Raw genomic sequence first — 15,524 nt, forward strand, 5'->3', positions numbered from 1 at the left:
ACTCTGTAGAGCAGTTTGTCCGTTTAGGGCTCCTGTAGAAACATGGCGGCGTAAGGAGACCCGCGGTGTATGTACATACAGTAGAAATGGCTCATTCTAAGTAGTGGTCGACCGATATATCGGCATTATATATTTGGCATTTTTGAAATATCGGTATCGGCCGATAAGTTTTTCTGATTGGCCGATGTGTTGGAAGCGGGACTTTTATTTTGACGGCGCTCCGGACTTTTATTTTGACGGGCGGCGCTGAGAACACCGGTGCCTGAAGAGAACGGCAACGGCTGCTCCTCAGATCAAACAGCGCTCACTCACATTCTCCGGCTTCATTAATTTACGATCTCTGTCAGTCATATCTAATACTTTGTTAGACAGAACTGGTAAAGAAATAAAGTAAATGGTAATTTATGCGAAGTAAGTAAAGTAAAGCGTTTGCTTTTATATTATTTGTAACAGAAAAGGCCAAACAATCAGGCTAAAATACTTTCTCATTTGCCGTCAACATTCAGCAAATGCGCATCTACATCATTTAAACAAATCTCTGAATATCTAATAAACATTTAATTTCACAAACGTTGCAGGTTTGATCGAATCCAGCTGTGATATCATGTGAAGTGTGCAATACTGTCTGCAAGTGACGGTCGGTCCGTGCGAAGTGAGTGAATGCGAACAGAAGATCAGCTTCACAGGAGACGCGATCGAAAAACTTTAAATCCTTCATTTTAAAATATGCTGATATATAACCAGTTGCCAACTGTGTCATATTCATATCGTTTTCACTGTGCTGTATGTAAAATTAGCATTACCTTGTCTAGTGATCGACCGATATATCGGTCGGCCGATAAATCGGGCCGATATTTGCGGGTTTGACGTGTATCGGCATCGGCCGATACGCGGCTGCTGCGTTCGCCGATAGTTTTTTTCCCGGCATTAATTACAGACAGGTGTCCGCAGGCAGCTCTGTGTTGCTGGAGACGCTGCAGTTCACGTGCAGCCCATGCACTGCCCCTCCCACACTAGCAGAGTGCTGGAAGCCTCTTCAAGACAACGGTTAGTTTTAAAATTTCAAAACATCTTTTTAACTGTTTGACTTAGCTGAAATACACTTTGAAAGTGGAAACACGTTGCTCTATATGTGCGTGAAACTATAGCTAAGCAAGTTTGTGGGTCCACGAATGGAAAACGCGAATGCCTCATCTATAAAACTGCTTGTCATTGTATTTAGGGAGCTGCAAATAGCTACGTTTGAGGCTATCCATATGCATAAGGCAGCTGTTACAAACACTGGTCATAGGATTAAATAATGCCGACGTTGTTCGGTGTCGGTGATTCCGTTATATTTGTGGGAGTTTTATTCAGCGACTACCTAGCTGACGTTTGGACGCGTGCTCATAAAAGAAGTGACGCGGTTGTGACACGCACGCGATGCAGCGCGCTCGTTTGTTCCATAGACAGTATATAAACGGTTTGTCCCATAGACAATATAAACGGTTTGTCCAGGCGCTCCTATGCCGTGGTGAGATGAAAACATCTAAACTTGAATGCCGCAAGCGCACGCAGGTCATGTGACAAAAAACAACTGACCTTTCCATGACAACATCGAAAGCTCGGTCGAACGGCGGATCATAGCTGGACAGGGCGGGTTTTTATTTCTCATCTCCATAAATATATGTAGTCGTAAAGGGCAGGAAATAAATTAATCCTTACTTCCTCGTCATCATGGAGAGAGCAGTTCATGTTTGCATAGCAACAACAGACGCAAGCGCTTGTAGAAGCGGCGCGGCCGTGCTTTCCACACGTTTTAGACGCGATCCCTAATTCATAATAAACTTAGAATCTATTTGGTTTAAAATCGTTTTTGTTTTGTTTAAAATGGAGATCACGATTACATAGATCAGACAACTACACAGAATAACATGTTCCAGTCAAATTATTTTATTATGCTTAAATATTTATATTCAGAATTTATTTTCAGAATTTGAATTATGCTTAAATATTTATTTTCAGTATTTTCAGCACTGAACTTTTTTTTAATATTTGTCAAATATTGTTTTTTTTTAAGTTCAATAAATGTTCCTTTCTTAATTGAGACTTGTAACAGTTGTTATCATTATATATTATATACATGTCATTTTTATGATGTAAACTGAGTGAGCAAAAGCAGTATCGGCTCCAAATATCGGCCCAAGAAAATCGGCAACCCGTATCGGTCATCGGCTAAGGCTGATGAAAAAAAAATCGGTATCGGCATCGGCACTAAAAAATCCATATCGGTCGATCCCTAACCTTGTCTTTATTTGAAAAAATATAATTACCAGCAAGAAAATAAACCAGATTACTGAGTGCCCTGTTACAGTGTTTACATTCTTTTTATTCACATATTCATATATTTCTAAACAATTACTTTGTGAAAAATACTGTAATAGGATTGCAAATTTAAGAAGTTGCCATTCTAAAGTATAAAAGCATGTTTATTTTAAAAATTTCTTTTATAATTTATTTATAATTTATTAAATATTGATTAAAATAAATATATATAAAAATATCGTCTTTATATCGGCCATCGGCCACCCTGCTCTCTAAGATATCGGCATCGGCCATCAAAAAAACAATATCGGTCAACCACTAATTCTAAGGTAATAAAAACATAAGTCAAGTCAAGTCATCCTCATTTATATAGCGCTTTTAACAATGTAGATTGTTTCAAAGCAGCTTTACAGAGATAAATGTATAATTTAAGGTAACAGAGATTGTTTTGGCTTTATAGCGGTTCTTTAACCCTCTGGGGTCTAAGGGGTTTTTGGGGTCTTTGAGATGTTCTGACATGCCCTGACATTTGTGCTTTTTTCAGTTTTTCAGTCTAAACATATTAATGGCAAAGGTGTAATTACACTCTATTTAGCACAAACAGGGCTACCATAATATGTGAGCAACATGCATGTACATGTTTGTATTTTTGAGAGAATAATGTTTATGCATGGTTATTGAAAAAACTAAAAACTAAAGTTTCTGAAATAAGGCTTTAAAGACTAATGGATGTCGTTGCCTAGAGTTTTTTCTTCAAAATGATGTGAAAATCATCCTGCCTAATCATTCACATAAAACAATACATTGATTTAAATCTTGTAAAACACTTTTTGTTTGGAAAGGCAATATGCGCAAAGGGCGTCAACAATCCAACACCATCATGCATATTTAGTGGTTCACACCTGAGGAGACAATGGATCCCACATACTTAATGAGCCATTCATTCAGGTGTGTTACTGAGCCACAAGAAAGAATGCAAGAGCATTGGTTCACAGTTGGAAGCATCTCAATTTTTATTTATTTTTTCCCCACAAATTGTGCTTGCAAATTGTATAATATCCAAGGAAAACATGTCTAGTAATTGTGCAGTTAATTCTCATACTGTTTTTTTAGTTTTGGAATATGTATCCTCTCCCCAAATTTGTCAATAATAAAACACAATAAAAATTATTTAAAGAAAAGGCTTTATTTACCTTTTAAAATTTGTTTACATCTACCTTGTAAATATATATTTTTTTATTAAAAAGGTTACAATTACAACAACAATTCAAGTGTAATCTTTCTTTGTAAAAACTAAAGTATACATTTTATCATAGATATTTCAAAGTTAAGGATTCTTTACTTTGAATATAGCCTACATTGACAAAACATACTATATTTAACATATTAGCAAAAAAATTGGCAAACAAAAGCTTATGGTGGCAGATATTTTACAGTAAAAATATATAATCTATCCAAAACTAGTCAACGAAATGTTGTCTTTCATATGTCTGTAACATAGGTCTTTCGTTTTTATTATAAGGAATATAAATGTTAATTTGCAGTTTAAAATGCAAATACATTTTATTTCAACATATTTCAGTCGATTTTTACTCATCTCAGTATAGCAATATAGTTTGCTAAAAGTGGATCATTCATTCACACACAGAAACGCGATTCAAATTTTAACCGTCTTTTTGCGAGCTGTGGTAAACAGCGCATCTCTGCCGTTCATTCATTCACACACAGAAACGCGATTCACTTGAGAATGAAAAAAACGTACTACAGTATTCCATCCATTGCTCCTCGAAATACCAGCACTTCTGAGGTACATTTTCCATTATTATTATTACGATAGTATTATTCCTCACAGCGCTGCGAGACGGTGTAAACAAGTACAATGATCTGAATAAACTTGATGTGTTTTCTCGAGCTGACATGGGGGCGTTCACAGTTTGCATGGATGGCCTCATTCATTTGCGTTTGAATAACGCGCGCTCTCCGTGGGCGGGGTCAGATTAAAACATAATGAGCTGAGATGAGAACGACTGAAATCTCTCTCTTTTCATACAGATTACATAAACAGAGAATATTAGTTTTTTTTTAAATAAAAATTACTTCAATTAAAAGAAGAGAATTCAAGCTTCATGCCTGTGTGTCTGTATGCCTGTTTGACTGAGTATTCGCTGAGTTATGGTTCATTTTCGGACGCGTTTTAGAATTGACTTCACTGACAGAGAGAAGGCAGAACTCACATCATGTTTATTTTTCTTTATTTGGCGAAAAGCAAAACACTTTGCTTTTATTGTGAGTATACACAAAAATAATACACACTTAACAGGATCGATTGATGTATAACACAAGCATATAAGATAAAAATTAATATTAGTATTTTGATTCTTTTTTGCACTGATAAGGAAAAAAACGAGCCTATCGCGCCGGCGCGATAGCCGACCTCAGGGGGTTAATAAAGTTATTTTCCAGCTAAAGTTAGTTTTGATTGATTCGCTTCCGTCGCAACGATCATTTGTTATTAAATTAGGGGCCGCTAAGATGACACCGTTCTCTCTGCACAGACTTTAAACGCGAACCTGTGATAAATGCTGATGGCGTTCACATGCGCATTAAGAATTGGTTCTATAGTTATGTGCATTTGAATATATGTGCGCAGGTTTGTAATTCCCTACAAACCAAGCCTAAACAAAGTACTGGTCTTTCCTTATAAATTTTGATACAGAATTTTATTTTATTTTGTCACTTCGGGGTAGGTACGCGAAACGAATTTTCCCGACAACGCTTTATCTCTAGAGTGGTAAAGGGATCCTCCATAGGGAGAGACTAGTTGGCACTTCAGCACTGCGTTGTCATCGGGTCCAGGCAGGGCTGGACTGGGACAAAAAATCAGCCCAGGCATTTTGGCCCAGACCGGCCCACTATATGATCATTAACACCACCCATCTTTGCACGCCCTTAATTATATGCATACCAACTCCTATTCATTAAAACCACTAATGCCATGTAATGAGTGAGTATAGGAACGAGTGAGAGTTAACAGATGAAATTTTGACATTTATTAATACAGTTGAACTATACTCCATAGTGATGAATCCTAAAACAAGCTATAAGCTGCATTGGCATAGCAATACAAGTGTTTCTTACAGGATTTTTGGTAAAACTGTGGTGGATGAACCTCGGTCCTTCTAGGGGGGTTGGGGGGCATGCCCCCCCCCCCTGTGAGAAAATTTTGTGCATTTTAATGTTAAATTCATCAATCTGGTGCACTTTGAGAGTTCAAAATTAACCCTCTGGAGTCTGAGCGGTTTTCTGGGCCCTTGAGATGTTCTGACATGCCCTGACATTTGTGCTTTTTTCAGTTGCTTATAAACATATTAATGGCAAAGGTGTAAATTCACTCTATAAAGCACAAACAGGGCTACCATAATATGTGAGCCACGTGTATGTACATGTTTTAATTTTTGAGAGAATAATGTTTATGCATGGATATTGAAAAAACTAAAAACTAAAAATTCTGAAATAAGGCCACAAAACACATAGTAAATATGTGTCAATAAGACTTTTGACCAATGGATGTCCTCGCCTATAGTTTTTTCTTCAAAATTATGTGAAAATAGTCTTGCTTTATCGTTCAAATAAAATCATACATTGATTTAAATTGATGTAAAACAGGTTTTGCTTGGAAAGCCAATATGCGAGGGGGCGTGAACGAGGAGTGGTTTTCACCTGAATTACCACCCACTCTGCATAATGATGAGCCATTCACACAGGTGTGAAACTGGCTGAGCCACAAAGGACAAAAGATATTTAGAAGACTTATATTGACCATTTAAGATTTTGCTTACATCTATCTTGTACATATGTTGTGCTATTTTATTAAAAAGGTTACAATTACAACAATAATTACAATTTCAACAATATTTCAAGTGTACTCTTTCTTTATAAAAAAAAAAAAAGAAAGATTATAGGCCTACATTTTATCTATGTATTCATTACTTTGAATATAGCCAACATTGGAACAGCTAACATCTTAGTTGATGACTTTATTTTTGACAAAAATATTAGGCTATTTTATATATAGAAATTGCTAAACAAAAGCTTATTTGACGAGGCAGTATATTCTACAGTAAAAACTGTACCCAAATCTACTAAACAAAATGTTGTCTTTCATATTTCGCCTGACTGTAAAGTTGTTTTCATGAAATATTAGGGCATATAAATGTTAATTTGCATATTTCAGTCGATTTTTACTCATCTCAGTATAGCAATACAGTTTGCTAAAACATCATCATTCGTTGACGATAGGCTTATTTACTTTAAATCCAGGAAATTTGTTAATGAAAATATTATTAAAATTAAGATACAATTGATACAAAACGAAATTCGTTTTAAAGAAAGGATTTGTACTTTCTGTTTTGAGGTCTCTGTGAAAGTTTGAAAGTCTTTTAGTGTTTTTTTTTTTAGAGCTCGCGTCCATAATGGAGAACTGTCACGTAATATGTTTTTTGCCAGCTGTGGTAAACAGCGCGCATCTATGCTGTTCATTCGTCAATAAACAGATACCCGAGAAGGAAAAACTTACTAGTATTCCTCAGCTCGTATTCCTTGTATTCCTCATTATTCCTCACAGCGCTGCGAGACGGTGTAAGCAAGTAATGTTCTGAATAAACTTGTGTTTTGGTTTTCTCGAGCTGATACGGGGGCGTTCATAGGATTGCGCGGATTACCTCAGCCATTTGCGTTTGAATAGCGTGCGCTCTCCGTGGGCGGAGTCACATTACATTTGAATTAGCTCTAATTAGGTCGACTGGAATCGCTCTCTTTTAATACAGATTTCACAAGATGAGAATATTTGTTTTTTATATAAATTACTTCATTTAAAAGAAGAGATTTCAAGCTTCATAAAGACATATATCACGTGTATGTGTGAGAAGTATTCACTGAGTTATGGTTCATTTTCGGACGCGTTTCAGAATGGACTACACGGACAGAGAGAAGGCAGAACTCGCTTCGTGTTTATTTTTCTTTATTTGTCGAAAAGCACAACACTATGTTTTTATTGTGAGTATACACAAAAATAATACACATTTAACAGAATCGATTGATGTATGGAACTCCTATGGAAAATCAAAGTCAACAGAGTATTCATGAGTTTCTTTTACACTGATAAAAAAAAAGCGAGCTGGTATCGCCGGCGATACCGTCGACCTCAGGGGGTTAAATTAAACAAGGAAAATTTCAAACCTCTTTTAGTTACAGTGTCTATTTACATTACACCTACTACATAATAATAGTTATAATATTAATCCAATGACAGTAATAGCCATATTTTGTAAAACAAATGCACTAAAAAATAAAGGAAACTTTCATAATTAGTTTTGTACCAATTTCTATACTTGAAAGAGATAAGCACATGATCTTTTATTTTGACGCAAACTGCATCAAGCTTTTATTTTGGCGGAAAACATGGTTTACAAACGCCTCTCATTAAATTTCTAGTGAATTGCGTAATCGTTAACTATGCAGATGTGGAAATAATCTGTAACTGGGTTATGGGTTCCTACAATCATGACATGGCCTAAGTGTCTTGAAAGTACTAGTTCTGCTTACCGCAGGCTCTACACTCTCTCATCTCTCTCCTGATCCTCCTCACTATCATCATCTGCCGCTGGAGCTGATGAAGGTCAGAAAACATATATTTTGATGCATAAAGCGTCTGCTTTAAGGGCCTGGTTCTATTTTTTCACGCTATTTCTCTGCACATTCCTTGCGTTTCTTCTCCATCTCGCTGACTATTTTGACAGATACACACTGACACTGCTGCACGCTCGCTCACTCGTTTAAAGTTGTGATTGGGCCAGCCCAGTGTCAATCAAGAAAAGAACCAATGGGCCGCTGATCTACGCGTTTCATGGGCTGGTCTGTCAGAAGAAAAAAAAACTAACACTGACTTTTTTTGACCAATGCATTACACCGGCACAAACCCAGCGCCGCCAATTAAGCAAAACAAAACAAAACGAATGGGCCGCCGATGTACAAATTTTATGGGCCGTAAAAAAATTTTTTCAAAAAAATAATAATAAAAATGATGTATGAGTATGAGATATATCGGCCCAAAAAGCACGTCGGCCCACCGGGAAAATGCCCGGTATGCCCGATGGCCAGTCCAGCCCTGGGTCCAGGTGATGGTCATTCTTCAGATCTGGATACGGCCTGGATACGGCAGGCTGCAGGAAAACCTCGGGATAAACAAAGACACTTAAATTAGCGTAGATGCCATTCTTCTTATGATGTAACAAGTACATCAGGATTTATGGGAAGTGTTCCCGGTTCCGGCTGGCCTAATCTATGCAGCCTAACATTGAATTATAGAAGTCTATAATGTATTATGTGAATGCTAGGTCAAAGAAATGTGTCTTTAATCTAGCTTTGAACTGACAGAGTGTGTCTGCATCCCGGACAATGTTAGGAAGACTGTTCCAAAGTTTTGGTGCTAAATAGGAAAAGGATCTACCGGCAGCAGTCAATTTTGATATTTTGATATTCTAGGTATTATCAACTGGCTGGAATTTTGAGATCGCAATAGACGTGAAGGACTATAATGCGTTAAGCTAAACAAATTAGTGCTTTGTAAGTAATCAGCAATATTTTAAAATGTATGCAATGTTTAATAGGCAGCCAATGCAGTGTTGACAGAACCGGGCTAATATGGTCATACTTCCTGGTTCTGGTAAGAACTCGAGCTGCTGCATTTTGAACTAGCTGTAGTTTGTTTATCAAGCATGCAGGGCAACCACCCAGTAGAGCATTACAATAATCTAGCCTCGAGGTCATGAACGCATGAACTAATTGTTCCGCATTTGTCAATGAGAGCATATGGCGTAATTTAGATATATTTTTAAGATGGAAAAATGCGGTTTTACAGATACTGGACACGTGACTTTCAAATGAAAGATTGGTATCAAAGAGCACACCCAGGTTCCTAACCGACGACAAAGACTTGACAGAGCAGCCATCAAGTGTTAGACAGTATTCAAGATTATTACGTGTGGAAGTTTTTTGTCAAATAATTAGAATCTGTTTTTTCAGAATTTAGAAGTAGGAAATTACTAGTCATTAGGGGTGTAACGATACACATATTCTTATTGAAACATTCGGTACGAGGCTTTTGGTTCGGTTTTCGGTACGCATTTTCAAACCGAACGGTTCGTTGGACCATTTTTCCTGCCGACCAAAATTTTGTTATTTCAAATGTAGGCGCGTTGCGTGGCAAGCACGCTCATAAAGTAAGAGACGCCGGCGCGACCACAACATTGCCCAACATCAAATGGCAAATGTAATGTAAGCGGAACGAAACTGAGCTACTGGTTGACGGACCGTTTATCAGTTTGGACCAATGCAGCGCGAGCCGATCTTGATCAAGCAGCACTGTTACTACACAGAGAGATCCAGTAACGAAAGCATTTGAATTCGCCACAGAAGTAATAACATCGCTGCGAGATCTAGTGAGAAACATTCAAATTTCTCCGTTATTAACGGATCAAACAGCGCTGACGTGGAAACCAGGAAGAAACATTGTGCCATGAATGAACTAGTCAGTGTCCACAGATCAGCAACATTCACCATGGATTTACTGTAACACTACTAACTGTAACCATGGAAGTTTGGCAGGAATAGTAGGCTATAATGCTTTCAAGTAACATTAGGTCGGTTTTATTTTGACATTATGAATACAATTGCTGCCCTCAAATGTTAATCTGAACTAAAATAAACCTTTGTTTATAACTACTACAATATTACATTTCATTTTGTCCAAGGAGCTGTTAGAAAAGCTGCTCCTAAGAAAAGTCAAGTATAGCTCCATCATTGCTCAAAGTAAAAAAATATCATACTTTATGATGTTAGTTTTAATAAAAATATAATTAAAAAAATTAAATCAAGGAAATTTCTCTGGCATTTCTTTCTTTTTGCTGTATCGAAAACGTACGGAACCGTGACACAAGGGTATCGTATCGAACTGAACCTTGAATTTTGTGAACCATTACACCCATACTAGTCATCCAATTTTTTATATCAGCTATGCATTCCATTAATTTTGTGAATTGGTAAGTTTCGTTAGGTTTTGAAGAAATATAGAGCTGAGTATCGTCAGCATAACAGTGAAAGCTAATTCCATGTTTCCAAATGATATCTCCTAATGGTAGCATGTACAGAGTGAACAGCAGCGGTCCTAGTACTGAGCCTTGTGGTACGCCATACTGAACTTGTGATCGATAAGACATCTCTTCATTTACTGCTGCAAACTGATAACGGTCAGATAAGTATGATTTAAACCATGCTAATGCAATTCCACTAATGCCAACATAGTTTTCTAGTCTATTTAAAAGAATGTTGTGGTCAATGGTGTCAAATGCAGCACTAAGATCGAGTAACACTAATAGAGAGACACAACCACGATCGGATGATAAGAGCAAATCATTTGTGACTAACGAGAGCTGTCTCGGTACTATGGTACGGTCTAAATCCGGACTGAAAATCCTCGCAGATATAATTTCTTTCAAGTTAACAGTTAATTACATAAAGTCTTTATACACCACTGAAAACATACTTATGTATATTGCATTTTTGTCAACAGATCCTCCTATATATTACACAATGCACCTTTAAATTATATTAAGCTATAAAGTTCAGCATAATTATGGGCGTGGCCACTTGAGTGACAGGTGGATTGCAGCTGCTGTCACTACTAGCCGTTTGTCTGCTGTCTGTTAGCATCACGTCACCTCAGCTAATCCGTCTATTTTCGTTTATCCGGGAGTGACGCGCTGCCAAGATGGCGATGGCCGGCTCCGCCCACTTAAGGCTTCAAAAATGCTCTTCAGAACGAAGTGATGTCACGGACACTACGTCCATAATTTTTTTTTTTTTTCAAAAATTTGCTTTTTCAAGCCCTCAAAACATTGTCATTGCCGTGTAAACAAACGGCCAAAACTCATAAACCTGCGTTTGTCAATTTCAAAGATAGCAAGCGATAATTGAAACAATGTTGAGTCAATGTTGATGCATCAACGCTAACTGCATTGAATTAATGTTACAAAACTATTTATATAGCTTATAATAAAGTACATGAATAATGCAGTGCTATTTGACGGCCTTTATTAGAGTATAGAAACTATAAAATACAGTACCTGTCAAAAACATGGAAACATTACAGATTTTAATGTTTTTGAAAGAAGTCTCTTCTGCTCACCAAGGCTGCATTTATTTAATCAAAAATACAATAAAACAGTAATATTGCACAATATTATTACAAATTAAAAGAACTGTTTTCTATTTGAATATATTCACACGCTACTTCAGAAATCATTATTATACACTGATTTGCTGCTTAAGGAACATTTCTGATCATCAATGTTGAAAACAGTTGTGCTGCTTCATATTTGTGGAAACCGTGATACTTTCTTCAGGATTCTGATGAATAGAAAGTTCAATAAACAGCATTTATTTGCATTTATTAAATTAATTAAAGCATTTACCAAATATTGTAACATTATAATGTTTGAATGGTCTCATTGTTTCGACAAAAATATTAAACAGCAAAAACAGTTTTAAGCACTGATAATAATAATCATCATAAATGTTTCTTGAGCATCAAATCATCATATTAGAATGATTTCTGAAGGATCATGTGACACTGAAGACTGGAGTAATGATGCTGAAAATTCAGCTTTGATCACAGGAATAAATTACACTTTACTATATATTCACATAGAAAACAGCTATTTTAAATTGTAATAATGTTTCACAATATTCATGTTTTACTGTATTTTTGATTAAATAAATGCAGCCTTGATGGCCAAAAGAGATTTCATTCTAAAACATAAAACAATTGTAATGTTTCCAAACTTTTGACATGTACTGTATATTTTCTGTTTTATTCTGAAAAAATAAATAAATAAATAAATAAATAAGTAAATATATATATATATATATATATATATATATATATATAGATAGATAGATAGATAGATAATGTATTTGACTTCTTAGCAAATATATGGTGTATTTGATTTAACAAATTAAAAGCAAGAGATTAGAGAAAATAAACCCTGTAAATTATACAAACGTCAGAAAAACACCCCTGCTTCCTCGCAGGGAGTTTCCCTTCTTATACTTTATTAAATAACATTAACAACTTCTCCTTAACTTCTCTACACTCAAACGTTTCAACATGATGGCTTGTTTTCCACGTTTTAGCTAAAGCTCTTTTTAATTCTCCCATATTAAAAGGGACATTTTGTTGACAGTTATTTGATGCTATAAAAACGGTGGTGTGATGTCATGATTGACAGCTGTGATTGACAGGTTCTCTGAGCGGAGTAGTCACTGAAGCACCAACAGACTTTTTTTCGGGATCTTCGGAGGACTGAGGAGATTGGAGCTTTAAATTTAATATCTAAATTTCTATAATTAATTATTTCACACCGAGAGTGAGGACGGGGCCTTGATTTCACGGCTTTACTTCCTGCTCACTACTGCGCAGGTCTGGTCCCGAAATCACTACTGCGCAGACTCAAGCCCCAAGATTTATTTATTTATTTTTTATTTATTCGAAGAACTATAACATACAACATGTTCTCAAGAAACAAAAAAGTAAAAAATAAATAAAATAAAATAAAAAAAGGAACCGAAAAAGATGAAAATACAAATTACAACAAACAAAACAATTGCCAGGGGGAGGAAAGTATTATACACGCATATATAAAATCAAATAAATAAATTGTAAAATTTACAAATTTTCAAAGTTCTTACAGCTTTTTCATTCACAGAGTCTCTGATACTGTCAATATAAATACATATTTCAGTTAACAAAACCATAAAATTGGGGGTTTTTTTATTGCTAAATTTACACTTATGAATGTGAAATTTGGTCAACAGAATAAATTAATTAATTAAGTAAAAGTACTGTTCTTTTTGGTCAGGATAGTCAGTTAAGCCAAAAAGTACATTTTCCCATAAGAGTTGTTTTAAACACTGAATATTCTCCCTAATAAACTTTTGGACCTTACCCCATAATGTAACTGAGTATGCACAGTGCCAAAATAAGTGCAAGGCAGTTTCCTCATATTCATTACAAAAAGTACAATTTACATTTATTCCTTTTTTAAATTTTTGTAAGTAATGACTTGCTGGATAAAATCTGTGAATAAGTTCATAAGAAACTTCTTTAATCTTATTTCTAAGATGATATTTTTGTGGTAACAACTACACTTTCCTCCAGCAAACTCAAGCCCCAAGATGTCAGCGCCATATCGGGACACTGGCGGCTTCACTTCTCTCCAATGGAAGAGAGCTAAGGGGCGTCGTCCATCTTTTTTTTACAGTCTATGGTCTGGACAACCACATGTACTCGTCACTGCCCTGAAGCGCGAAAATCAGCCTTTTAAATTTCAACTGACCATTGGGCCGTCTCTCACTCTTCATTGAGCAATTCATATGTGAGAATTGCGTTTGATTTACCTCAGCTAAATAAGATGTAATTATTCAAACACAACCTACAACTTCCTTGTCTAATGTGACATTTATTTGAATATCTTCTGGTCAGGTATGACAAATATTTAATAACTTTAAGCCAAAAGTATGAAGCCAAAATGACTTTAATGATGAGTAACCCAGCAAACACAGAACGTTGGCGCAACGTACCCAACCTTCTAACAACGTTTTAACAACATGGCCAAAAGGTTGCTATAACTACGTTGTGTGGTGAAGGTTGTTACAGCGTTGTCACAATGTTGACATTAAACCACCGTTCAGGGCCATTGCTTAAGGTTGTGCCAACGGTTTCTGGTGACAACGGTGACAACCACTGGACAACATATGTACTCGTCACTGCCCTGAAGCGCGAAAATCAGCCTTTTGCATTTCAACCGCCCGTTGGGCTCATTGTGTTGACTCATTCTTCATCAGAATTGCGTTTAATTTACTTCAGCTTTTAACATCATCTGGTCAGGTATTACAAATATTTAACTTTATGCCATGAAGCCAAAATTACTTTAATGATGAGTAATTGATTTCAGCTCTCATTGAACAGGCAGCGAGCATAGCCTAGGCTACTTGTTGCACATTAATGTTTTTTTTTGTTTTGTTTTTTTGGAAACGCACAGAGAAAAGAAAAATGTTTGTAACTGCTCACACAACTGTTTATTTTTTCCTGTCATTTGTCATCTAATTCGTTTCTTTGCTAAATTTTCTCATGTCTGCTCATGCTAGTTAACGTTAATCCACTCCCTGTTTTGTTTTCTCACAAATGTATGACTTTTGGAAGTTTGATTACCATATGCAGTTTTAATAAAGTTGAATTAGGTAACCTTCTATGTCATTTTTACTCTTCAAAGTGTACACTTGCAGGTGCTGATTATAATGAATTTACTGTTAGGCCCATAAATAATAATAGGGATAAACAATATTTAAAAAGTATATAATTTTTTAACATATGACTAATTAAAAATTAACCACAAAACATGCTAAATGGGGGATATCTATATCTAGCATTTAAAAAAAATGGCCAGAACGTCGTCTCTCAGTTGCTGAATGTCGCGTAGCAACGTTGCTACAGTGTAACGGTGCGTCTTACAATTCTACTTTGTTACAATGTTGCGAGCACGTAGACAGCGACGTTGCCATAGCAGAAATGCAACGTGCCACAGACGTTGCCACAACGCAAATGTGTTTGCTGGGTATTCTTTTACATATGAATGTGTACATTGTACCCACAATGATGTTTTGACGGCAGTTTGCATGATTCATAATTTCTGAACAAAATACTCGATTATCTTTAGATATACTGATATCTAATCAACCTTAAACATGTAAGGAATAATATTGAACTCACAAACACTGAATTTCGACTGCTCAAACGATCTTGTCGTGCAGAGCTCAGGTTGTGCAGTTTACGGTAGTTTTCCAGCTGCGACACAAGCTTCAGAACCAAAACATTTGTCGCTCTCTTGAATCTAACACGGAAGTGACTTAAACTGCAATTCATCGACTGGCCGCTGGAGATAGGCTGCAAAAGAGAGTTTTTTTTTTGTTTTTTTTTGCTTAAAGAAACATAACAAATACCAAACAAACCTCAAAAAGACAAATCTTATTACATTTCAAAGAAGTCCAAATAGCAGCAAACAGTATAGATAAACACCATAAACCTAAAGAGGGAATTCAATAAT

General features: G+C 36.1%; 1 protein-coding gene across 6 annotated transcripts in view; it reads right to left on the reverse strand.

The window, feature by feature from the left end:
• Nucleotides 1-15,322, reverse strand: part of LOC308694106 (NACHT, LRR and PYD domains-containing protein 3-like) — a 92,259-nt gene extending 76,937 nt beyond the window's left edge. For 5 of the 6 annotated variants that reach the window (XR_014030556.1, XM_081371399.1, XM_081371400.1 and 2 more), the window contains exon 1: nucleotides 15,191-15,318. The gene's annotated coding sequence lies outside the window, so the exon portion shown is untranslated. Of the gene's footprint in view, nucleotides 1-15,190 lie in introns of all 6 variants that reach the window. The other variant, XM_081371397.1, reaches the window with a different exon arrangement.
• Nucleotides 15,323-15,524: the final 202 nt, after the last annotated feature.

The sequence above is a fragment of the Scardinius erythrophthalmus genome, assembly GCF_964197995.2.
Source record: "Scardinius erythrophthalmus genome assembly, chromosome: 7".
NCBI classification, from domain to species: Eukaryota; Metazoa; Chordata; class Actinopteri; order Cypriniformes; family Leuciscidae; genus Scardinius; species Scardinius erythrophthalmus.